The 26,500-nt window shown below is 45.1% G+C and overlaps 1 protein-coding gene and 1 long non-coding RNA gene across 3 annotated transcripts in view; one reads left to right on the top strand and one right to left on the bottom strand.

The window, feature by feature from the left end:
• Positions 1 to 26,500, top strand: part of LOC115438929 (NACHT, LRR and PYD domains-containing protein 12-like) — a 209,562-nt gene that overhangs the window by 60,661 nt on the left and 122,401 nt on the right. The gene's annotated exons all lie outside the window — the stretch shown is intronic.
• On the bottom strand, positions 2,993 to 7,648 carry LOC115438161 (uncharacterized). 2 transcript variants are annotated; one of them, XR_003938038.1, is made up of 3 exons: positions 7,602 to 7,648; positions 3,684 to 3,769; positions 2,993 to 3,086 (listed from the first exon to the last, which is right to left on the bottom strand). It is a non-coding gene; the product is annotated as an uncharacterized LOC115438161 (long non-coding RNA). The 2 variants fall into 2 exon arrangements; XR_003938039.1 differs by lacking the exon at positions 2,993 to 3,086 and adding an exon at positions 3,446 to 3,581 and having other exon boundaries at positions 7,602 to 7,625.

A 26,500-nucleotide genomic window follows, 5' to 3' on the forward strand; every position in this document is an offset into this window, starting at 1 on the left:
AGAGGAGAGGAAAGGAAAGGAAAGAAGAGGAGAGAAAAGAGAAGAAGAGGAAAGAAAAGAAAGGAAAGGAAACAAGAGGGGAGGAGAGGAGAGGAAAGAAAAGAAGAGGAAAGGAAAGAAAAGGAGAGGAAAGAAAAGAAAAGAAAAGAGGAAAAGAAGAAAAGAAAAGAAGAGGAGAGGAAAGGAAAGAAAAGGAAAGAAGAGGTGAGGAAAGAAAATGAAAGAAAAGGGAAAGAAAAGGAAAGAAAAGGGAAAGAAAAGAAAGGGTAAGAAAAGGAAAAAAGGAAAGAAAAGGGAGGAAAGGAGAGGAGAGGAGAGGAGAGGAGAGGAGAGGAGAGGAGAGAAAAGAAACGGAAAGAAAAGGGTAAGAAAAGGAAAGAAAACGAAAGGAAAGAAAGGGTAAGAAAAGGAAAGAACAGAAAAAAGAAATGGAATGGAAAGAAAAAGAAAGAAAAGAACAGAAAAGGAAATGACAGGAAAGAAAAGGAAATGCAAGAAAAGTACAGAAAGGAATGAAAAGGAAAGAAAATGAAAAAGGGTAAGAAAAGGAAAAGAATGAATAGGAAAGAAAAGAACAGAAAAAAGAAAAGGTAAGAAAAGGAAAGAGAAGGAGAGGAAAGACAAGGAAAAGAATTGGAAGAAAAGAACAAAAAAAAGAAAAGAATGAAAGAAAAGAAAGAAAATGAAAAAAGGTAAAAGAAAAGAAAAGAAAAGGAGGAAAGGAAGGAGGAAACACAACTGTCAAAATAAAAGCATCATACAGAATAAAAACACAACTGTCAAAATAAAAGCATCATACAGAATAAAAACACAACTGTCAAAATAAAAGCATCATAATGAATAAAAACACAACTGCCAAAATAAAAGCATCATACAGAATAAAATCAGAACTGTCAAAATAAAAGCATCACAATGAATAAAAACACAACTTTCAAAATAAAAGCATCATACAGAATAAAAACAGCTGTTACTGGTAGAACCATAAACTGCAGTAAAATCACAGACAGTTAGTTTTACTGTTTAAATTCTAATTCTCATGATAACTGTGTTTGATTAACGCACTTTTAGGGGAAAAAACCCGATGGAAAGATCTGCTTTAATGTCAAATATTTGAGTAGAGTTTTAACTTATTACAATTTTAATTTTATATACCTAATATTTGGAACTAATATTCACTTTTAAAGTCTGTGAAAAGGTTCGTTAAACATCTGTGTGTTATTTATACAATACATTATATACATTTTTCAAATTGGATTTTATTTTTTTGTGTTTTTTTTTTGCTTTTATGTTTTTATAGTAGGTTAAAGTGAAAAAATAACAGACAGATGATCTAGATGAAGTTGTGCAGAAAAAACAGATCCAAACATGGGTATAGTAAACATTTGTTTCTATAGTATATAAAGGCCAAAGTCAAAAGGACTGAAAAACAGACAGAACAGACTCAGACCACTAAGGGTTAATATGTGAATGTTTCTGACACAGAAGGGACACTGGGACTGTTATTGTATTTCATTTTTTTGTTTGTTTTTTTCAAAATCCAACTTGGTTCAATTCTTTCAGTGTGTGTATTCGTACTTTTTGAACATTTTGAGCACAATTTCAACAATACTGCAATAATAATGAGAACTGTGATAATTTTAGTCCCAATAACTGTGATCTGAAATGTTCATCTGGTTCCATCCCTAAAAAGTATTAAAGGGAATTGAATCACAGACACATGTTGTAAATGTGTCCATCCAAAACTCACATATCTGTCTGCAGCTCACATTCAATCTGCTTCGTGGTCGTAGACTGTGTCTGTAGACTGTGTCCGTAGACTGTGTCTGTAGACTGTGTTTGTAGACTGTGGTCGTAGACTGTGTTTGTAGACTGTGTTTGTAGACTGTGGTCGTAGACTGTGTTCGTAGACTGTGTTCGTAGACTGTGTTCATAGACTGTGTTTGTAGATTGTGTTCGTAGACTGTGTCCGTAGACTATGTTTGTAGACTATGTTCGTAGACTGTGTTTGTAGACTGTGTTCGTAGACTATGTTCAAAAACTGTGTTCGTAGACTGTGGTCGTAGACTGTGTCCGTAGACTGTGTCCGTAGACTGTGGCCATAGACTGTGTTCGTAGACTGTGTTCGTAGACTGTGGTCGTAGACTGTGGTTGTAGACTGTGGTCATAGACTGTGGTCATAGACTGTGTTCGTAGACTGTGGTCGTAGACTGTGTTCGCAGACTGTGGTCGTAGACTGTGTCCGTAGACTGTGTCCGTAGACTGTGGTCATAGACTGTGGTCATAGACTGTGTTCGTAGACTGTGGTCGTAGACTGTGTTCGCAGACTGTGTTCGTAGACTGTGTCCGTAGACTGTGTCCGTAGACTGTGGTCATAGACTGTGGTCATAGACTGTGGTCATAGACTGTGTTCATAGACTGTGGTCGTAGACTGTGGTTGTAGACTGTGTTCGTAGACTGTGTTCGTAGACTGTGTTCATAGACTGTGTTCATAGACTGTGTTCGCAGACTGTGTTCGTAGACTGTGGTTGTAGACTGTGTTCGTAGACTGTGTTCGTAGACTGTGTTCGTAGACTGTGGTTGTAGACTGTGTTTGTAGACTGTGTTCGTAGACTGTGTTCGTAGACTGTGTTCGTAGACTGTGTTTGTAGACTGTGTTCGTAGACTGTGGTTGTAGACTGTGTTTGTAGACTGTGTTCGTAGACTGTGTTCGTAGACTGTGTTTGTAGACTGTGTTCATAGACTGTGTTCGTAGACTGTGTTCGTAGACTGTGTTCGTAGACTGTGTTTGTAGACTGTGTTCGTAGACTGTGGACGTAGACTGTGTTTGTAGACTGTGTTCGTAGACTGTGTTCGTAGACTGTGTTTGTAGACTGTGTTCATAGACTGTGTTCGTAGACTGTGTTTGTAGACTGTGTTCGTAGACTGTGTTCGTAGACTGTGTTCGTAGACTGCGGTCGTAGACTGTGGTCGTAGACTGTGTTCGTAGACTATGGTTGTAGACTGCGGTCGTAGACTGTGTTCGTAGACTGTGTCGGTGTCTCTCATGGTGTGTTGCGTGCCTTCAGTCGGCTCCGCCCCCCACTGGCCTGGAACAAACATGTGATCATCATGTGCTGCTGTCACTCATGTTCAGTCCATTCAATCAGTGAATCCAATCAGCTGATCAGGAAAATCCTGCTGACATGGGACGGATCTGAAAGTTATCTGACTGAGAACGGAAGAACCACAGAGAACAGAAGAACCACAGAGAACGGAAGAACCACAGAGAACAGAAGAACCACAGAGAACGGTAAACTATTGGCCGTACGTTATTGGCCTGGTAAAAATAAAATATCTCTCTCTGCCCCCCCCCCATGATGTGATCCCAGTTCTCTCTAATAAATCAAACTTAAATACAGTTTTATTCATATAGTTTTCGTTATTACCTCAGTTATTACATTTGCAAAGAATTTTTTTAGCAGGACAATAAGATACTAAGTTCTTCCGTTATGGGTTCAGGTCCGTTCTTATGCTCTCAGCCGTTCTTCCGTTCTCAGTGGTTCTTCTGTGGTGGTCTGGTCCACACCATGAGTCTGGTAAACCTGCACAAACATGTGTCAGATGTTGGAGGTAAACCCAGTTTGGCAGAAGCGTCCCATGTCAGTGTTGAAGTGTGTTAGTGTTGAATAAAGCTGTGAACTGACCCGACAGGAGAAGAAGAGGCAGATGGTCCCTGTGATCAGGAGGAAGTGGACCACAACCACCCTGATGATCAGATTTGTCACCAAGTCTGAAACACAACAACAACAACAACAACAACAACAACAAGCATCAGGTCTGGGCTCCAAATGGAAAACTGGAAAATTAAGCAGAGAATGGATTTAAGTCCAGATGAATATTAGTGTCACATCGACTGCAAACACTGTCTGCACATGACAACACATGGACTGGACAGGTTCTACCAGTGGAACATCTACACATCTGTTTAGAAATGGACTGGACAGGTTCTACCAGTGGAACATCTACACATCTGTTTATAAATGGACTGGACAGGTTCTACCAGTGGAACATCTACACATCTGTTTATAAATGGACTGGACAGGTTCTACCAGTGGAACATTTACACATCTGTTTATAAATGGACTGGACAGGTTCTACCAGTGGAACATTTACACATCTGTTTATAAATGGACTGGACAGGTTCTACCAGTGGAACATTTACACATCTGTTTATAAATGGACTGGACAGGTTCTACCAGTGGAACATTTACACATGTGTTTATAAATGGACTGGACAGGTTCTACCAGTGGAACATCTACACATCTGTTTAGAAATGGACTGGACAGGTTCTACCAGTGGAACATTTACACATCTGTTTATAAATGGACTGGACAGGTTCTACCAGTGGAACATTTACACATGTGTTTATAAATGGACTGGACAGGTTCTACCAGTGGAACATTTACACATGTGTTTATAAATGGACTGGACAGGTTCTACCAGTGGAACATTTACACATCTGTTTATAAATGGACTGGACAGGTTCTACCAGTGGAACATTTCCACATCTGTTGGATAAATAAACCAACACTGTGCTCATTAGTGGAACAGTTCATCTGATTCAAATCTAGAACACTGAACACATTTAATCTGAGGAGGATCATTTCTAACCCATGCACCACAAACCCCGCCCCCTCACTCCTATTGGCTCTTATTCTCCACCCTGGTGTGGTGATAATGTTCATGCAGTTGAATAAATAAATGCACAGTATGTTTTCAGGACTTTGTTCTGTTTTCAGATTATTTCCTTGATATTATTTCATGGTCACAGACTCGAGGCTCAGCATTTGAACCCACAGCACCTTTAATCACTTCCTCAACGGCAAAGTTCATTTGTTTTTACAGAATAAGTTTATTAGAAATGACACGTTTTTGATGGATTTTTTTTTTTTTTTAATTCGACTGATTTCCCGATCCTTTATAACAGCGGAGTACCACAAATGGCAGGAAAATGGAGGCAAAAAACTGAAAAGAATTCAGCCAAAATGTGAAAAAATCCATAGGTCTGTCTGAGCTTTATGTCAGAGTGATGGAGAACAACTACCTCTGTATTTGTGCAGAGTCTGAAGTAAACTGAAACAAAACTGATGTTTATATTGACATTTTAAACTCCGCCCATTATAAGGAAATGGAAAAAAAAGATATTAAAAAAATCATAAAAATGTGAACTTTGACCTACTTTTCCCCAAATGTCCTCACATCTATTCTGGATCAGTGCTAATCTCTAAACCACATTAGGTCTGAATTCAGCCAATAGTTTTACTGCGAAACTGTAAACAAACAAACAGAACCAAAAACAACAGCCCTGGCCTCCCCTTTGGGGGCGGGGTCCTAACTGTAGACCAGTGTATTCAGTCTGAAGTAAAGCTGCACCAATGGGACAGATTTACATCATGAGGATGTTTGTGCTGAGCTCAGTGGGATTCTGAGTCTGACTGAGACTGAAGGGAAATGTGTCCATATGTGACCTGGATCTGATCTGGTACACACAGTCTGAACAGCACTGATCTGAGCCACACCACTGTCATATGTGGTCCTACATCTGAGCCACACCACTGTCATATGTGGTCCTACATCTGACCCAGACCACTGTCATATGTGGTCCTACATCTGAGCCAGACCACTGTCATATGTGGTCCTACATCTGAGCCAGACCACTGTCATATGTGGTCCTACATCTGAGCCACACCACTGTCATATGTGGTCCTACATCTGAGCCACACCACTGTCATATGTGGTCCTACATCTGAGCCACACCACTGTCATATGTGGTCCTACATCTGACCCAGACCACTGTCATATGTGGTCCTACATCTGAGCCAGACCACTGTCATATGTGGTCCTACATCTGAGCCAGACCACTGTCATATGTGGTCCTACATCTGAGCCAGACCACTGTCATATGTGGTCCTACATCTGACCCAGACCACTGTCATATGTGGTCCTACATCTGAGCCACACCACTGTCATATGTGGTCCTACATCTGACCCAGACCACTGTCATATGTGGTCCTACATCTGAGCCAGACCACTGTCATATGTGGTCCTACATCTGAGCCAGACCACTGTCATATGTGGTCCTACATCTGAGCCAGACCACTGTCATATGTGGTCCTACATCTGACCCAGACCACTGTCATATGTGGTCCTAAATCTGAGCCAGACCACTGTCATATGTGGTCCTACATCTGAGCCAGACCACTGTCATATGTGGTCCTACATCTGACCCAGACCACTGTCATATGTGGTCCTAAATCTGAGCCAGACCACTGTCATATGTGGTCTTACATCTTAGCCAGACCACTGTCATATGTGGTCCTACATCTGAGCCAGACCACTATCATATGTGGTCCTACATCTGAGCCAGACCACTGTCATATGTGGTCCTACATCTGAGCCAGACCACTGTCATATGTGGTCCTACATCTGAGCCACACCACTGTCATATGTGGTCCTCAATCTGACCCAGACCACTGTCATATGTGGTCTTACATCTGAGCCAGACCACTGTCATATGTGGTCCTAAATCTGACCCAGACCACTGTCATATGTGGTCCTACATCTGAGCCAGACCACTGTCATATGTGGTCCTAAATCTGACCCAGACCACTGTCATATGTGGTCCTACATCTGAGCCAGACCACTGTCATATGTGGTCCTACATCTGAGCCAGACCACTGTCATATGTGGTCCTACATCTGAGCCAGACCACTGTCATTTGTGGTCCTACATCTGAGCCAGACCACTGTCATATGTGGTCCTAAATCTGACCCAGACCACTGTCATATGTGGTCCTACATCTGAGCCAGACCACTGTCATATGTGGTCCTACATCTGAGCCAGACCACTGTCATATGTGGTCCTACATCTGAGCCAGACCACTGTCATTTGTGGTCCTACATCTGAGCCAGACCACTGTCATATGTGGTCCTAAATCTGACCCAGACCACTGTCATATGTGGTCCTACATCTGAGCCAGACCACTGTCATATGTGGTCCTACATCTGAGCCAGACCACTGTCAAATGCGGTCTTAAATCTGACTTAGATCTGATATTTTTCAATGTGACTTCAGTCTGAACGTCCAGGTCGCATTTATCCGATCTTTCCGTCACTGAAATGCGTCGGAGCGGAGGAAAACCAGATTTCCTTCTGTAAACACAGTGTGTGTCTGCGTGGTCTGGTATTCCGTCAGGACCTCTTCAGTGCATGTGGGTCACTTCAGGACCTCTTCAGTGCATGTGGGTCACTTCAGGACCTCTTTAGTGCATGTGGGTCACTTCAGGACCTCTTTAGTGCATGTGGGTCACTTCAGGACCTCTTTAGTGCATGTGGGTCACTTCAGGACCTCTTTAGTGCATGTGGGTCACTTCAGGACCTCTTTAGTCCATGTGGGTCACTTCAGGACCTCTTTAGTCCATGTGGGTCACTTCAGGGTCACATTCAGTTCAGACTCCAAACTGATAGAAGTCACATTTAATGTGAATCTGAACCAACACAAACAAATCAGATTTGACCCAAATGCATTGTGGGTGTTTTGTGTGTGTTTGTCCTGATGTTACCTCCCACAGTCAGATAGAGGGCGGGGCTCTGAGACGACGTGAAGCTGTGGTTATAAACGTCCACGTGATAAACACATGTGTAGTTCCCTCGGTGGGCGTAGCCCATGGAGGACAACAGGAAGCGGGCGGAGTGATTGACGGCCGGCAGGGTGAGGTTCAGGGGCTTCTCGGTGTCGGAGATCAGCCGGAAGGAGCCTCCTGGGTACTGCGGTCGGACGGAGCAGGTGACGGTGAAGTCGGAGAACACCAGCACCCGGAACCCCTGCCGGTAGACCTCAAAGACCCCGTCAGACAGGGAGATGTTGGGCTGAGGCAGCAGATCTGTCCACACACAGAGACATGATTGGACCAAGCAGCACACATGAGCACAAACAAGCAGTCAGAGAATCCATCCTCCTCAGAGACACAGATGGATCTGATCCACAGGAGTTTGGGATGGGATGAACACTGACCAATGAAAACAGGAGGAATGGCTCATTTAGAGCACAGCTGACCTTCAAAGGCATTATGGGTAAAAAAGGACACACATGTGGTGCTTTTACAGTCTCACATGTCCACATTTGGTCCTTTTGTCCTAAATGAGACTAATGGGAAATCTGTTTGTGTTTTCAGCCTCATCTGGTCCAAATGAAGACGTTCATTTGGGATCTGGACGTTCCAAAGGTCAAAGGTCAATATTTGACACATTTGACCCAAAAAACAATGAACTGAGACAAAATAATCAACTGATGAAATGAACAGATTCATTCGATGGAACTTTAAACGTCAGAGTCAGAACCATCTGGTCACTGAGAATTCAGTTCAGACACAGTTTGTGTCCGTTTGTACCTGAACACACCACGTCCACAGCAGAGGAGCGATTAAAGGGAACATCTAGTCCAACACAGTCCATCAGTCCAGATGTCATCTTTACACAAGAAACTGAGACCCACCACACAGGTCTGTCTGGAGAATCATCTGTTGTGTTGACTGAAACAGCTGATCCACAGTCCAGATACTGACACACAGCAGATCCAGACTTCAGGTCCCAGTCTATTAATGGGTCTCCTACTGGTCTCCAGTGTCCCTGGTGTTGGATCTCCAAAGTACCAGCACAGCGGCTCGGCTGTCCCACCAACCTGACCCCACCTGGATCTGAGCAGAGACACAAAGACATGAGTCACACAAACACACTGTCAGATGAAAGCCACGCCCCCTTGGTACCTGTAAAAGTCTGTCATATGAAAGCCACGCCCCCTTGGTACCTGTAAAAGTCTGTCATATGAAAGCCACGCCCCCTTGGTACCTGAACAGGTGAGTCCTGCAGCTGTTCCAGGTGAGCAGGTCTTCCCAGCTGAGCTGGACCTCCTACAGTCCAGGACCACAGACTCATTTCCTTCACACTGGAGCTCACTGGTCCAGACTGGAGCCTCCCCCTCTCCATAGAGCCCCCCCTGGAGGAGCCCAGGAGCCCCACAGCCCAGCTCCCTACAGACCACCTGGGTGTCGTTCAGGTCCAAATCCTCTTCGCACACCGAGGACCAGGACCGGTCGGAGCGGACCTCCAGTCTGCCTGAACACAGACTGGAACCATGGACCAGTCTGACAGAGTCTGTGGACCCACAACAACACACACACATGTTTAAAGACACAAAAGCCCCTGGACAGACGGCAGTGTGAGGGTGGACAACTGAACCCTTTCAACCCTCAGCCCAAAATGGACCGCCTGCACTTTTTGATGATCTAGGACTAGAAAAAGGACAGAAAATATGTGTGACTTTGTCCTTTTGTCCATATTTCAGAACACTTAGAACGTTCACAATCTAGTCATTTCCAATTTACTGCATGTTCTAATTCTGCTAAAAGGCTTCTTCTGCAGCAGGGGCGCACATAGGATTTAAGAACTGGGGGGACCAAGCTGTAAATATGTGTGTGTGTGTATACATACATACACACACACACACACACACACACACACACACACACACACACACACACACATATATATATATATATATATATATATATATATACATATATATATATATATATATATATATATATATATATATATATATATATATATATATATATGACCAGATGTATGTAAAACAGTCCATACAGAGGTAAAGAATGAATGGAAATGGACTGGAAGTAGAAGAGAAAGAAGTCTAAGAGACACAAATATACAATGAGAAATAATTGAACCTGTTTAGATACTGAGCATGTTTCAGATCATGTGAGTTGGTGTCATGGCTTTAATAAGAAATAAAGAAGAAATAAATGTGAACGACAGAATCCACACAGTGGGATCAGTGGAATACAGATTTGTCATATTGAGGCTTAATTCAGATTTCTTGCAGATTCTGATTGCCTGTGTGGCCTATACCCAGAGCCCAGCCCAACTCTACCATTGCATTCTTAACATTGGGTTCACATTAGGCTCATTTTCACAGGCTTGAACAAACGGACTCAGACTGCACTCAATGTGGACCCAGATGGGACGTGACAGTGCACAGCATGGTTCAGAAAAAAGGAGGAATGAAAATGCCTCTGTCAACCATCTGTGGAACAATGCCCTGTGAGCGCTGTGGCTGAGGGAAAAATGACAGAAGTCTAGCCTACATGGAATGAAACGGGAAATGAAATTCACACTTTGAATGAAATAGCAGGAATTCCCTCTGGAAGTATGCACAGGTGTACTGTTTTTTCAAATAATAAACACAATTGATAAAAGCCAAACAAACGTAGCGCCTTGAAACAGACTCAGCGGGTCCTACAAACATGTGTCCTCTGATCATTTCCCTGAACATACTGCTGCTCTGTTCACTTTGTCTGGGTGAATATCACACATCACTGCCATTGAGCCTTTTTTCACTCATGGAACATGGAATTTAAAAAAAGACAATTAGTGAAATAAATCCAAAACCCCAGTGTTTATGCTTGTAGATTTCAATGCTTTTCCGACTTCAAAACTCTGGTTTACGAGTACACCTGAAGGCACCATTATGTTTATGTTTATGTTTACGCATTTGGCAGACGCTTTTTTCCAAAGCGACTTACAGGGGAAAACCAATTAAATCACTCAATCAATCAAATTTTATTTATATAGCGCCAGATCACAAAAAAAGTTATCTCTTGACATCTTATATATATAGAGTTGGTCAAAACCAGACTCTAAGCCAATTTACTGAAACCCAACAGAATCCTCCAGGAGCAAACACTTGTGACTGGTGACAGTGGCGAGGAAAAACTTCCCTTTAACAGCAGAAACCTCGAGCAGACCCAGACTCCTGTAGGATGGACGTCTGCCTTGACCAGTTGGGGTCAAAGAGAGAGGGTAAAGAAGGAGAAAGAAGAGAGAGCGATAGAGATAGAGACTGGGGGAGAGGGGGAGAAGGGGGGAGTAGGGGGAGACACATGGAGGTGGTTGAGGATAAGTGAGTGGTGATGATGAGGGCAGGGAAGAGGCCGGACCACCGCAGCAGGTCCAGAGATAATCCTGGAAGAATCTGTGGTTATCCTGGGAAAAACTTTATTAGAATATTTAAAATGGAATGTTTGAAGGTGCTAGGATAGGAGGTGCTCTCGGAAGAGCTGGGTCTTCAGGAGCTTCATTCACCATTAGTGGTAGGCATGTGGACAGCACAAACACCAGGATGTTCATGGATCAGCTGTGCACTGTTATGAACTGAGGAGTATGTGCAGAATTGAACTCCTCGCTTTTTCAACTCAGCATGGATCTGCTCCAGGCCTCCACCTTCTGGAGTCGGTGAACGGTAAACTGAGCAGTTTGGGGGGACGGATCGGGTCACTATAAATCGGGGGGGGACATGCCCCCCGGTCCCCAGTGCTATCTGCGCCCATGGTCTTCAGCTTCTAGTTCAGGTCTGAGTGAAATGAGCGTAATGACCCAATAAAAGCTGAAAAGCACAACGTCTGAAACGGTGACACAGTTCCATCCATCCAAACTGCAGATGCACAGGGTGTGTCAGCGATGACACGACAGGTTTGAAAGAGTTAACAACACATGTGTTCATTTGGAAGAACCCAGTCCAGTTCTATACAGTCTACTGTCACAGTGAGAAATACTCCAATTCTAATCAGAATAATGGATTAGATTTCTCCAGCTCTGTTCTATGAACACATACTCAAAGTGCATACAGAGGATCCATTCTTCATTGGCTCTCACATTCCCACTCTGGTGGTGGTAAACTCCATCTGTATCCACAGCTGCCCTGGGACAGACTGACTGACAGAATTATGACAGATAAATAATGGTTGGTTCCACAAACAGATGATTAGAAGGATCAAATCTGTCCTAATTCTAAATACTCCTACTAATAATAATGGCTGCATGTTCTAATGTTCTTCCACGTTCCCTGTGCAGAACCATGTCTGTGCACACGTGTTCTCACATTCATCTGCAGAAGGTTTTCAGTTCTCAGCAGAAAATCTGAATTTATGGACCCCACTGACCACAGAACATTTGGAAATATGACGGAGGATGGAAAGTTGGAAAGCAGAGTCATGTGACCACGTTCATGGACTGGAACTGAATTCAGCTGCATGTGTTTGATGGTTCAGTCCAACTGTCCAATGTGTGGACCTGGTCTGACCGGGTCTGGTTTGACCCAGCTCAGATCAAACACACCTGAATGGACTCATGGAAGAACTGGGACAGAACCAGGACCCTCATCAGTAGACTTACCTGAACAGGTGAGGAACAGGGAGGGGACAGAGAACGAATATGTTTTCACACAGTCCATCAGTGCAGATGTAGAGAGAAGACAGATGGGGCTGATGGGCCACACAGGAACATCTACACCAGATCTCCCAGAAACAGCAGATCCACAGTCCAGTCGACGACATATGACATCTGCTGCCATCAGGATCCAGGGGTCAGAGGAAGAACCATATTCCACACCTCTCCATTCTCCATGATGTTTCATCTGTACGTCACCGTTACAGCGACTGGCTCCTCCCACCAGTCTGACATCATCAGGATCTGATCAAATACAAGTGACAGATAAATGAGCTCAAAGTGAGTGAACTGATGTCAGCTGGTGTCAGTCAAAGCTCCGCCCACCTGTGCAGGTAAGGTCCACAGCTGTTCCAGATGAGCAGGTCTGTGCCCCTGAGCTTCCACAGTCCAGCAGAGCAGACTCATGGCCTTCACAGGTGAACGTCTGCACCACAGGAGCCTCCGCTGCTCCAGAGAGCGCCCCCTGGAGGAGCCCAGGAGCCCCACAGCCCAGCTCCCTACAGACCACCTGGGCACCACGAAGGTCCAAGTGTCCTTCACACACTGAGGACCAGGACCTGGACTGGTTAGACCGGACCTCCAGTCTGCCTGAACACACACTGGACCCATGGACCAGTCTGACAGAGTCTGTGGACACAGATGGAAGAAGACTGGAATAAGACTAGAGTCTGAAGTGGACTCTAAGGGACTGTAGTGGACTGGAGGAGACCAGGGTCTGGGGCTTGGACTATCTTGTGGATTTGACTGGACCGTAGTGGACTGGAGTAGACCAGGGTCTGGGGCTTGGACTATATAGTGGATTTGACTGGACCGTAGTGGACTGGAGTAGACCAGGGTCTGGGGCTTGGACTATATAGTGGATTTGACTGGACCGTAGTGGACTGGAGTAGACCAGGGTCTGGGGCTTGGACTATATAGTGGATTTGACTGGACCGTAGTGGACTGGAGTAGACCAGGGTCTGGGGCTTGGACTATATAGTGGATTGGACTGGACCGTAGTGGACTGGAGTAGACCAGGGTCTGGGGCTTGGACTATATAGTGGATTGGACTGGACCGTAGTGGACTGGAGTAGACCAGGGTCTGGGGCTTGGACTATATAGTGGATTGGACTGGACCGTAGTGGACTGGAGTAGACCAGGGTCTGGGGCTTGGACTATATAGTGGATGTGACTGGACCGTAGTGGACTGGAGTAGACCAGGGTCTGGGGCTTGGACTATATAGTGGATTTGACTGGACCGTAGTGGACTGGAGTAGACCAGGGTCTGGGGCTTGGACTATATAGTGGATTAGACTGGACCGTAGTGGACTGGAGTAGACCAGGGTCTGGGGCTTGGACTATATAGTGGATTTGACTGGACCGTAGTGGACTGGAGTAGACCAGGGTCTGGGGCTTGGACTATATAGTGGATGTGACTGGACCGTAGTGGACTGGAGTAGACCAGGGTCTGGGGCTTGGACTATATAGTGGATTTGACTGGACCGTAGTGGACTGGAGTAGACCAGGGTCTGGGGCTTGGACTATATAGTGGATTAGACTGGACCGTAGTGGACTGGAGTAGACCAGGGTCTGGGGCTTGGACTATATAGTGGATTTGACTGGACCGTAGTGGACTGGAGTAGACCAGGGTCTGGGGCTTGGACTATATAGTGGATTTGACTGGACCGTAGTGGACTGGAGTAGACCAGGGTCTGGGGCTTGGACTATATAGTGGATCTGACTGGACTGTAGTGGACTGGAGTAGACCAGGGTCTGGGGCTTGGACTATATAGTGGATCTGACTGGACTGTAGTGGACTGGAGTAGACCAGGGTCTGGGGCTTGGACTATATAGTGGATTTGACTGGACTGTAGTGGACTCACATTCATGTGTGTTGGTGTTTGTTTCTTGTGTGTGTGACATGATGTTCATCAGCTGTTTGTTTGTGGACGTGGATATTATTGGTTGTTTCTTTTGACTTTTCTTCCTCATTTTGGATCCGTGTAAAAACAGGTTCTGATCATCTCCAGAATATAGCCAGAGTGGGTCCAGTTCTGTGTCCGGCCCATACGTAGATGTTGATGCCTGCTTTTCTCTCCAGTAGAACTGACTACAGTAATGCTCTGCTTTCTGCTCTTCCTACAGATAGAACTTCACACCGCCACCTTCTGCAGAACTCAGCCGCTCGTGTGCTGATGAAGACCAGAAGGTGGGCTCACATTACACAGGTTTAAAACCACTGCACTGGCTCCCCCTGGGTTTCAGGGCTGGTTTGAAGGTCCTTTGAATGGTTTCTAAATGTCTTCATGCTCTGGCTCCTTCTTATCTCTGAGACTGGCTTTGACCTTCTGAACCCTGGTGGACCCTGAGGTCCTCTGGCACCGGACTGAGAACTGTTCCATAAGAAACACTGAAACTAAGGCTGAGGCAGATTTACAGCATTAGGACCCTGACCTATGGAACAACCTGAGGAGAACCTGAAGATAACCTGAGGAAAACCTGAGGAGAACCTGAAGAGAACCTGAGAAGAACCTGAGGAGAACCTGAAGGGAACCTGTGGAGAACCTCAGGAGAACCTGTGGAGAACCTGAGGTGAACTAGAGGAGAACCTGAGGAGAACCTGAGGGGAACCTGAGGGGGACCTGAAGAAAACCTGAGCAGAGCCTGAGGAGAACCCGAGGAGAACCAGAGGAGAACCTGAGGAGGACCTGAAGGGAACCTGAGGAGAACCTGTGGAGAACCTGATGGTCACAGAGAATGTAGACATGTGTAAACCAGGCTGAACATCCACCTTTGAATTTGTCTTTAACTAATGCTTCTGTTCGATCTGTTTACTGTTGGAGATTTATATTCTATTTATATATATGTGTGATGGGTCTGTCCTGTGTGTGTGTGTGTGTGTGTGTTTGTGTGTGTTTATTTGTGTGTGTGTGTGTGTGTGTTTGTGTGTGTGTTTATTTGTGTGTGTGTGTTTGTGTGTGTGTGTGTGTGTGTGTGTGTGTGTAAATCCCTTTGTGCTCCATTTTGGCTGTATGATAAATACTATATTAATACAGATTGTATTGATTGTTTTGCTCAGTTTGTGTGAGTTCACATTAAATGTGAGTTGAAGTCTTGGACCGACCCGGATCTGAGAGTCCACAGAGTCTGGAGCCCACAGTGACAGTGGAAGGGTTAGGGTTCAGTGTTCATGCTCTTACCTGAACAACTCAGCTCCAGGAATGAACGGAGAGATGCAACAGAGAAAAAACAGTTCCTCAGTTCAGATTCAAAACAGTCTGAACTGATCCACCAACTATCTATATCTGTAACTGAATCAGCCTTTCTGTATCTCAGTGAAACTACAGATCCACAGTCCAGTTCTGCACAAACTCTGTTTCCTAATTTGCTGTACCACTCTAACCCTTCCACTGGTTTCCAGTTTCCATCCTGTAGTTTCATCTCCAGGTCACCATGACAACGACTGGCTCCTCCCACCAACCTGAAGTGGACCGCCCCTGTAGAAATAAGACAGACCAGTCAGAGTCCAGTCCAGAACCAGCCCAGCCCATGTGGACCACATGGACTGGATTCTTGAGCACATGTGGTTTCCATGTGTGAACAGTGTTTTCAGTCCCACTGACAGATTTTGTGTCCAAACGGACTCAGTTCATCCCTCATTCATTCAGTCAGTGAATTGAATGGCTCAGTCTGCTCCTGTTTGTCAGTGTTTCCTTCACTTGTGGATCTTTAAAGCCACACTTGTCCAAATGTCAGGAACAGGAGCTGAGCGTGCTCAGTGGAGCTTCTGTAAACCCATCCTTCCTGAATCCTCTGCATTGGCTCCAGTTTGTTCAGATGAAAACCACCTGAACCAGGATGTTCAGCTTCAGCCCAGTTCACATCCCTCCTTTGTGCATTTCTTACCTGTTGAAGTGCTGTTGTTTTCAGACAGGAGCCCTGCAGGAAAAACACAAAGGACAGCCATGAAAACAGGACAAGACTGGGATTAGAACTCCAACATGTCCACATGAGGAACCAAACAGGAAACTGAGGCTGATCAGGTTGGATCCAAATCTGTCTGAACTGTGTTTGTGCTTTGACTTTGACAAACGGCGTCTAAATACCAAAGCAGCACATGAGACACAGATGAAGGTTCAAATCCAAATCTATGACATGATTGAACAGCAGCAGATGAACCACCACAAGATGAAACTGACACATTTAGGTTGAGCAGGATCAGTCCAACTGGAGGAATCGTTCATGAATCAGCTGAAATAAACCCAGACTTGATGAAACTGATTATTGTTCAGTTTGTGTTTGATGGTTGAATTGTAAAAACACTGAAGCAGAACTGATCTGGACTGATTCAACTCATACTTGGATCATTTGGATCATTTGAACCCACATGTTGAGTTGAACAGGTTCTGTCAGTGGTAGGGATGGAACCATTACCGCTAGAATGAGAAAGCTAAAGCGCTCAAATTTCCCAGGGTTAGTGTTAGCCTTTAAATTCTACTTCTGATGATAAGCGTGTTGGATTAGGGCACTTTGAAAATCCCGGTGCTGCTCTTGGTTTCCTGGTCCAGCAGCTCCACTCCAGGCGTGCGTGTGCAGTTTGTAATGTTTGGCCTCTGAAAACCTGCTGGAAGGCTCCTGCATGGACACAGCTGCACAGACTGAGGACAACGGACTCCCGCACGGACCCGGTCGGTTTGAGCGCGTGCACGGAGCGGGTCGGCGCTGCTGTAAAAGCCTCCCCGGCCCCCGCCGCTTCAGATCCTCATCCAGCAGACAGACCTGTCCAACTCCTGGTTTTCCCACTCCAAAAAACACTCAGGAATGGAGAGGAGACTTGAGAAGGAATTGGATCGGTAAACAGAATCCACAATAACATTAATATTGATCCAATCCTCTTCATTTCCAGCCCTGGTGCAGATATCTCCTATGGCCATAAGGTGCTATCTTTAATGCACATTTGTATGTTTGATGTTGACATGGGAATATTTGAAGGTTTCTGACACAGAAAGGACATTGGGTGTCTGATTTATTTGGTTTTGTTTGTTTTTTTAAATACAACTTGGTTCCATTATTTCAGTGTGTGTAGAAGTAGTTTGTGAACATTTGGAACACATTACAACAATAGTGCGATAATAATGATAATTGTGATAATTTTGGTCCCAATAACCGTGATATGAAATGTTCATATGGTTGTTTAATCAGACTTCACTTACAGAGTTTCTCTGTGACTGACTTCTCAATAAATGCATTTATTTATTTTAACTCTAACTTTCTCTCCGCCTCTTTGTGTGTGGGTTATCAGTTGAACATTTCCATAACAAATTGGCGTTGTCGGCAGGGTTCCATGTGTGCTGTCGGGCGGGGAACGGAGGTTGGTGGACTGATCATCCTACGGGCCAAAAAGCGGCTGTAGCCCCGTGGTAAAACGACACCGCAGACGGGGGACCGGCCCCGAGCCCCGCCCGTCTCACCACTGGAATCGGAACTGAGTTCAACGCCACACACGGTGAGAAAGTTACAGTTTGGGGTGTTGGGCCTGTTACTCTCTGTGTTCCAAACTCACGTCACTGGGCACGTCACTGAAACAATAGTGGCGTGCGATTCGGGTTTATATATATATAAAAGAATAAGTATATATATATATATATATATATATATATATATATATATATATATATATATATATATATATATATATATATAGACCTGAGTCGGGTTGCTATTGTATGCAAATACAATAGAGTACAGGCGTTTTTGTGAGATTTTTTCGCCTTCAACCAAAAAGAAAATCTAATAAGGTTGCTATTGTATGCAAATACAATAGAGTACAGGCGTTTTTGGGAGATTTTTTCGCCTGCCTTCAACCAAAAAGAAAAATCGTATAAGGTTGCTACTGTATGTAAATACAGTAGAGTAAAGTTTATAACAAACTTGAAAGCGTTTTAGGTGATTTTTTCGCTGACAACTGAAAAGAAAAATCAGGGTTTTTTAGTATTTTGTTCGCCAAGGAACAAAAACCACTTAGAAGACGTTCTAAGTGTAAAAATGGGAAACCGGCCGGGGCACAGTGACGGGGGTGTGGACAGAGAGGCCCCTATTCCAAACCCATGGGTAAAAAGAAAATATGGGGAAATTGTGCTTGAATGTGCTGATTATTGGGTAAACATGGGTATTTTTTCTAAAACGCCAACTTTGGGTGTGCAAAAACTGAATGAGTTAAAGGGAGGCAAAGAGAGAAAAAACAAGGTCAGGGAATTTAAACAATAGGAACCTTGTAACAAATGTTTTGAGATGTGGTGAATGAAGCAAAAACAAACTGAGGCATGTGTAACCGTAGATGACACCATCTAGCTGTGTTTTTTTCCCTTTATGCCTAATTTGTTAGAATATTTAAACCACTTCTTTTCATTCATAACTTTATACTTCCCTTGTATTTTTGTGCGACGTCTGTGCTACGTCTGTAAGATCTGGTAAATTATGCTGCTGGTTATAAAAACAGATATAAAACAGATTATACAGATTAAACAGTTATATTTTCGATTGTCAAGGAGCTTGAGCTCCGCCACTTTACCATATACCATATGCCCCCCCCCTTGTGTTTCTGTGCAGGCAGCGAAGTTGGTGTCCGGGTCTGGACGCCTGCCCACAAAGACGCCGCGAGAACCCGCCCCCCCCTCCCGGAACACTCAGCCGTAATTCCAGAACCGGCCAAACATCAACGGGCCCCAGCAGGCCCCCCAGGTCTGCTGACCCCCGGCCTTCTCCACCACCGGAGCCAGACTCCACACAACCCGACTCCACCCCCGCTGCTGATGCTGCAGGCAGGGGGGAGGACTGACTTCTGGCACAGCTGCACAAATGCCCACGGTGGACCAGACGGTCCTGTTGTGGTGTTCAGGGCATGGACATTCACTGAAACATCTACCTGATCCATCCGAGGGACTTTCTGCAATGAACACAGACCCACTGGGTCCGAACTCAGGCGGCTTCTGGCTGCACAGATGACCCCTAGCCTCTGCCGGACGTTTTTTCCCACCTGAGGCTGTCTGTCTGCATGGACAAACCTGAAACAGGCCTGATGAGACAGTGGAAGATTCCAGACGCAGGGCAGGGGTCACTTTCATCAGACACTCCGGACTGGTCCGCCCGACCCCCCCCCCCCCCCCGGGGAACAGCGTGGGCGGGGACCGGAGAACACTCGAGGCCCACCTACACCCGGAAAGGGGTGGTCGGACATGTGGAGGGGTGGGCCACCTCTGTGGCCAACCAGGACATGGGAAAAGGGACTGCCCACAGAGAAGGCGGGGCGGAGACAGCCACGTGGAGGGAACGGGGCAGGGGATTGGCTCGCGGCCCTGGAGGGCGGGTCTCCAGACACGGATTCCACACCCACTACAGCTTCTGCTGCACTGCCCAAGGGTGGAGGAGGTGACACACACACACACACACACACACACGCTCAGCTGTGTACTGACTCCTATCAGAAGCTCCCTGTGGTTGATCTTACTATAAGCAGGTTTAAGTTATTGTTTTTAGTAGATAGTGGAGCTACATACTCTGTGATCAGACATGTAGACTTAACACCTACACTAAAGTTGAGTGGAAAAACTATTATTTCTGTGTCGGCTGGTGGTAAACAGGACAGAGAGAGCTTTACTGTTCCGTTGACATGTGTTTCACAAGAATGTACTTTCTAACATTCTTTTTTTACTCGCACCCGTCTGTCCCATTAATTTGTGTGGGCGGGATTTGATGTGCAAATTGGGGGTAAAACTTGAATCGGGTCCAGAGGGGTTAACGATAACTCAACAAAACACAGTCGCAGGCACAGATCTCCACTCACATTGTGTGTACGCACACACAATGGTTAGGTATGCTGCTGGGTGACCAGATTCTGTATACCACTGGAAAGTCTGTTCCCCCCAAATTACAGAAAAATGGGTCGAGCTAAGTGACAGCAGACTTCAGCCTGGCGCTTATGTCTCACCCCCAAATGATTTATAGTGTGCTTCTCATTTCAGTCCTGGAGGCCCTGACCCCACATATGAGGAAAAGTTTTTTCACACAGAGTCTGATAAGCTCACAACTGGTTACATGTTTTGGGATTCATATTTTTTTGTGCATTGTCTGTGTCACTGACTGATAATCAACATTCTTTTTACAGGCTTGGTGCTGCACCATGCATGTTGCTCTTTCCAAACCATGCCATGCAGATTGGAAAGACGTGGGCCCGTTTGTGGAAAAGGCCTTGCAGGTGTCAGATTTGTGTCCCACCTCTGACCCGGCCATCATGTATGTCTACATCTCCCACAGGCCTCTCACCCATCTCCGTGCCACCCAAACTGGCTGATATCCCACCTGGTGTCTGGGCTACTGGTCCACATGATGTGGGTCTCGTCCGAAACTGCCCACCGGTCATCATTACCCCGTGATCTGATTACAGGCCATGTCAAAAACAGTCCGAGTTCGAAGCTTATTTGAATGTGGGAATTATAGTTCCATGTCCTGATTCACCGGTCAGGACCCCAATTTCTCCTGTGGAAAAAAGTGCGAACCCCTCCTGACCCAGACACATGGAGGTTTATTCAAGACCTACAGGCGGTAAACAAAGCCGTGGTTCCACGCATACCCACGGTCCCAAATCCACACACGATTTTATCACAAATTCCGCCGTCTGCATCTCACTTTTCTGTCATTGACCTTTCGAACGCGTTCACATCTGTTCCCGTGCATGCAGATAGCCAATATTGGTTCGCGTTTCAGTTCAGAAACAAAATGTACACATGGACGCGCATGTCTCAGGGGTATTGCGAGGCCCCAACCATTTACAATTCGATTTTGGCCGACTCGCTGTCCCACCTTGACCTCCCACCAGGTGTTGCTCCTTACAGTATGTTGATGACCTTCTCCTTTGTTGTCCTTCTTCACAGGCTTGTGTCTTTTGTTTCACTTGAGGCAGCTGATGGACGACCTTGTCGGCCCAAACATTTCTTCCCCTGGTTTGCTAAGCTGACACATGGCGTAGATCATGTGTCTAAGGGAGGAATGTTAGATAAATGTTTTCCTGCGAAGCATGCAGACAGCTCTGCAGTGGCTAAGGCTTTGGTAACTGAAATTTTGTTTTGTTTTGTTGGGGGATCCCAAAGAGGATCTCATCAGACGATGGGTCCCACTTTGTGAACACAGCACTAACTGAGTTAGGGGAAATGCTAGGTTTTGACCTCAAAACACACTGTGCATCCCATCCACAATCAGGGGGGGGCTATTGAAAGGGAAAATAGCACCCTAAAATCAAAACTGGCTAAATGTTGTGAGGAAACAGGTCTTAACTGGGTCAAGGCCCTACCTCTGGTTCTCATGCAAATGAGAATGAGACGTAGGAGTCGAAGTGGGCTGAGTCCTTTTGAGACTATGTTTGGGAGACCCCATATACAGGTCTCCAGGCCCCCCAACCAACCAACCGGGTTGACATCATTGTTGGAGCATGACATGGTGTCTTAGTGTAGGAAACTCTCCTCTGAACTATTTCAAGTACAGGTACTGGTGAAATCAGCACTACCGGTTCCTGCAGAGGGGCTGCTTCATCCGCTGCAGCCGGGGGATTGGATCCTGGTTCGGGACTTCAGACGAAAGCACTGGAAACAGCGCAGGTGGCGAGGCCCTTTCCAGGTGCTCCTGACGACGCACACAGTGGTCAAGGTTGCTGAACGTGCCATGTGGATCCATGCGATCCACTGTAAGCGGTTTCTGGGAGAACCGCCAACTGCTGCAGCCGAGGACGGGCCGGAGCATCGATCGACAGCGAAGACTGGACGACTGGACACCGGAGCTGGACACAGCTGTATCACGCACCCACACTCACAAGACTCACTGGTTGAAACCTAGCGGTGGTAACGACCCCAGTGACGTCTCATATACACTTATCCTTTGCCTGGTCACTGGCGAGTGACTGAAGACCCCCTGCCCCACACATACACTGATTCGACGACGATGGAGGTGATCAAAGGGTCAGCTGTCATCTGCATCACCCTCCTGTGCCTGTACATGTGGTACATGGACACATTCTATCAGGTATCTGATCCTTCACCAACACATCACATTCCTGTTTGCGCCCTGGTCTGTCGGAGGACAGCTAGGGTCAGAGGAGCTTCGGGGACGTCACGGACGTGACCTCCACCTCATTGATCTCCACGACTAGCGATAACACATGGTGGCGAGTGACACGTGATCTGACACGACGTGTCACTAATCAGTCATGCTATGTGTGTAGTTTGATGCCACACAGCTCACATGAAGATACTCTGTTCGCTTCTTATCCTCTCTCGATCAATCACACACTATTGACAATGATAAAGTGGACAGTGGCCGTCTGTCACGGCGTACCCCTGGCTGGGGTTGAGACCCAACGTGACCTTCCTTCAGAAATCCAAGAAATTTCTCTAGAGACACTAATATTACTATGGTACAGAAAAATGTTGTTTTTCGGCTCAGAGATCTGTCTAATCTTTTTTTCACTCCACAGTTTTGCTTCCATTCCCCAGTCACAGAACACACACGGTATAATTTGGGACACACATCTGGGTGTAACATTACTCTCAAGGTAGCATGCGAAAAAAGGGCTGATAAATTTACTTTTCTCCAGTTATAGTCCTTTACAATCTCACGGCATTACTAGGTACACCATCCCCACTGACACATTATGATGCTAAGACCTCATATTTTTATTTTATTTTATTTTATTTTATTTTATTTTTAATGTTACTACCACATATAATGCCACCGTAGCTCTAACTCCTTCTGATTATGGGTATGGCTGTCCTACAGATATGGTGTGGATGTGTGGTCAACATTCTTATTTGTATTTCCCAGCATGATGGGCAGGTACATGTCACCTCTCTTATTTGGTTCCAGCTACCTCCAAATTGACCATCAGCCCAGTTATGTCACCGCCTCACACCCGTGTAAAACGGGATCGGATTTCAGGTGGCCATAAGTTTGAAATCAGTATTATTCCCATGTACGGCCCTGATTGTTTAGCTTGGTACATAGAAGAACTTTCTGTGGAGCTAGAGAATCTCACTGCGTCTGTTGAACAGGGGTTTAATGACCAGTGAGATGAAAGCTCTCCGCACTGTCGCATTACAGAATAGGGCAGCTTTAGATCTCCTATTGGCTGAAAAGGGAGGTGTCTGTCATCTTATTGGCAACCAGTGTTGTACCTATGTACCTGATGTTTCCACAATCAGTTTGATCACCCTAGACGAGTCCTACATGAGGAAAACACTGCATACACTACAACAGGCTGGGATTTTTGGGGCTGGCTGCTGTCTGGGGGATGGAAGGCAATGTTGATGAAAATTATTGCTGTGATTTTTGGTGTGTTTGTATTACTCCTCGGATTATCCTGTTGCATCATTCCAATAATACGTTCAATGATTAGCAGTGTGATTGGTACTTTTAGTATGGTATAGCATGAAGTGATTGATGATGATGATGATAATTATGATTTTGATGACTTAGATGATCTTGATGATGATTTGATGGTGTATGAAGAAAGCAACGTGTAATCCTGTCAAATGAACAAAAATTGTGAAGCTGGAAATTACTGTTCTGACTGATGTCCAAAAGCAGATAGATCATGGGTGGATGTTTATAGTATTTTTTTCATAGTATTTTGCTATTTGTCCTCCAATGTCAAACCTGATCTAAAAGAAAAAAGACACAAAGTCTGGAAATTTGGCTACATATAATTTATCTGGAGAATATCTGGAGAAATATGGCTTAATTAGGTTGTCTTTGGGTTGATAATCATTTATAATCATTTATTGATACTCGTACGTAAATTTTATGTTTTTGCATGATTGATTCGTTTGAATAATCAAAAGGGAGGAAATGTGGTGGAAAAATTTACTTTTTATATTTTATACTCTTTATATTTTATACTGTTAGTACATCTTCTTTTAATGCTGAGTCATTATTCATTATGTGTGATGTTTACCACTCTGTAACACCCCCAACCCAGGAACGGAGTTCTTGCCTTGAGTTAAAACCCAAACACCTAAATGTCTGAATGTGTAGATAGAGGATGGCGCCTGCACTCCAGATTGGATCCAAGCAAGGTTAGAGTGGAGAGGTCATCATGACCTCTTCACGGAGCAGAGAAGGAGTAGTATGGGGTGGTACGATGTACGTAAGGAATGACATCATAGTTTGAGGGGGTTGGATTTGGTTCTATATAATCTTTAGTTTTCTCTTGTTTAATCAGACTTCACTTACAGAGTTTCTCTGTGACTGACTTCTCAATAAATGCATTTATTTATTTTAACTCTAACTTTCTCTCCGCCTCTTTGTGTGTGGGTTATCAGTTGAACATTTCCATAACACATCCCTAGTCAGTGGATTGTGGAACAGCAGATGATGGACAGACTGTGGAACCAATCACAGAGCTGGAATCAGCAGCTGCTGTGACAAACAGGAAGTGGATCAGTAAAGGTGCTTCAGACTCTTCATGTACTGGTGTGTGTTGAGAGGAAACACAACATGGATGTGTTTGATCCTGATCCACAAATCCAACACAGACCAGTTCCAGAGCGAACCTGAGGCTGATGAGAGCACCACACCCATGTGCACTGGTTTATCCCATGGGATCTATGACAGAAGGCAGTAACGGACCCAGTCAGCAGCTCTGACACTGGCACTGCTGGAACACACTAGTGAGGCCAATTCCAGCTCTGTTTACACAACCGCCTCTTTTGACTCGGCTCACTAAAAAGAGCCGGCTCTTTGGGCTCCCAAGTGGCTCTACAGATTTTTTGGTGTTTAAATTAATTCATTACCAACAATAATGTAAAGTTATGTGCAATATAAATGACTAATGTAAAAAAACATGCACTATATCAAATGTTTATGAAATAAATACACCTTTATTCATACACTCTACAGAGAAATAAAAATAAATACATTAGAAAGTGCATAAAGAAACGCTGAACTATTTCCAAATGACCTTTACTAACTGGAACTATTTGAAACTTTTAGCTTTTTACTACGAAACAAATTTAAAGACAAACAACACACAGAAGTTTACAGAATCACAACAAAATATACATTCAAATGTGTAAAACACAAAGGACAAAACTCTGCATCCAGATAACAGTTTTCTGCTTCAGTGAAGACTGGCACTGAGAAAAACCAAGTGTCTCAGCTTGGGTCCAGATTTTGCTGCGTTTCCTGTTGTCACTCATTTTCTCTCCTTTTTTGACCTTTCCAGTCTGTTTGTGTTGTGCTCCTGCTCTCACTCTGTTTCTATCGTCTCCCTCCTGTTTGTGTGCTGCTGTGTATGTAACTCCGCCCCTCTCCCCTCTACTGTGTGTGTAACTCCGCCCCTCTCCCCTCTGCTTCGTCTGTAACTCCGCCCCTCTTCCCTCTTATGTGTCTGTAACTCCGCCCCTCTCCCCTCTGCTGCATCTGTAACTCCGCCCCTCTCCCCTCTGCTGTGTGTAACTCCGCCCCTCTCCCCTCTGCTGCGTCTGTAACTCCACCCCTCTCCTCTGCTCAGCGCAGAAAGAGACGATGCCACTCATACTGACCAATCAAATGTGGCTTGAAGAGAAAAAAGAGAGAGCAAGACAGAGAGAAAGAGAGAGAGAGAGAGAGAGAGAGAGAGAGAGAGAGAGAGAGAGAGGAAAACAAACAGAGTGGTTCCCATTCAGGAGTGGGCTCCCGTCGTACACGTCACAGTGTCGGCTCTCAGAGCCGTTTCGTTGGCGACCGACACATCAGTAGAACAGACGGGTCATTCCATTGCAGTTCAACCAATGGTCCCCACATGACCCCCTCAGAACATTCAGACAAAATTCACACTTGTTCACCTACAGATAAACCAACACATCCAACATTTGAATGTCATGTCTGTAATAGTTTAGCAGATACAACCCTTTGAAAAATAATGTTTGGTTTTTTTAATTTTGCAAATCGTCTTTTTGTCCAACTCTGAGCAGCTCTATGTCCTCAGGTATTCCATCCACACTGAAACTGAAACGGACTGTCTGGTTGACCCAGTTTCACCAGGGTCAATGACAAATGGAGCTCAGATTTCCCAGAATCCCCAGTTTTCACAAAGCCTGTTTGTCTTGATAATGTCTTTCTGTGACATTCCTCCTTTCAGCTCAATCCAACT

The sequence above is a fragment of the Sphaeramia orbicularis genome, chromosome 18, assembly GCF_902148855.1.
Source record: "Sphaeramia orbicularis chromosome 18, fSphaOr1.1, whole genome shotgun sequence".
In the NCBI taxonomy this organism is placed as follows: Eukaryota; Metazoa; Chordata; class Actinopteri; order Kurtiformes; family Apogonidae; genus Sphaeramia; species Sphaeramia orbicularis.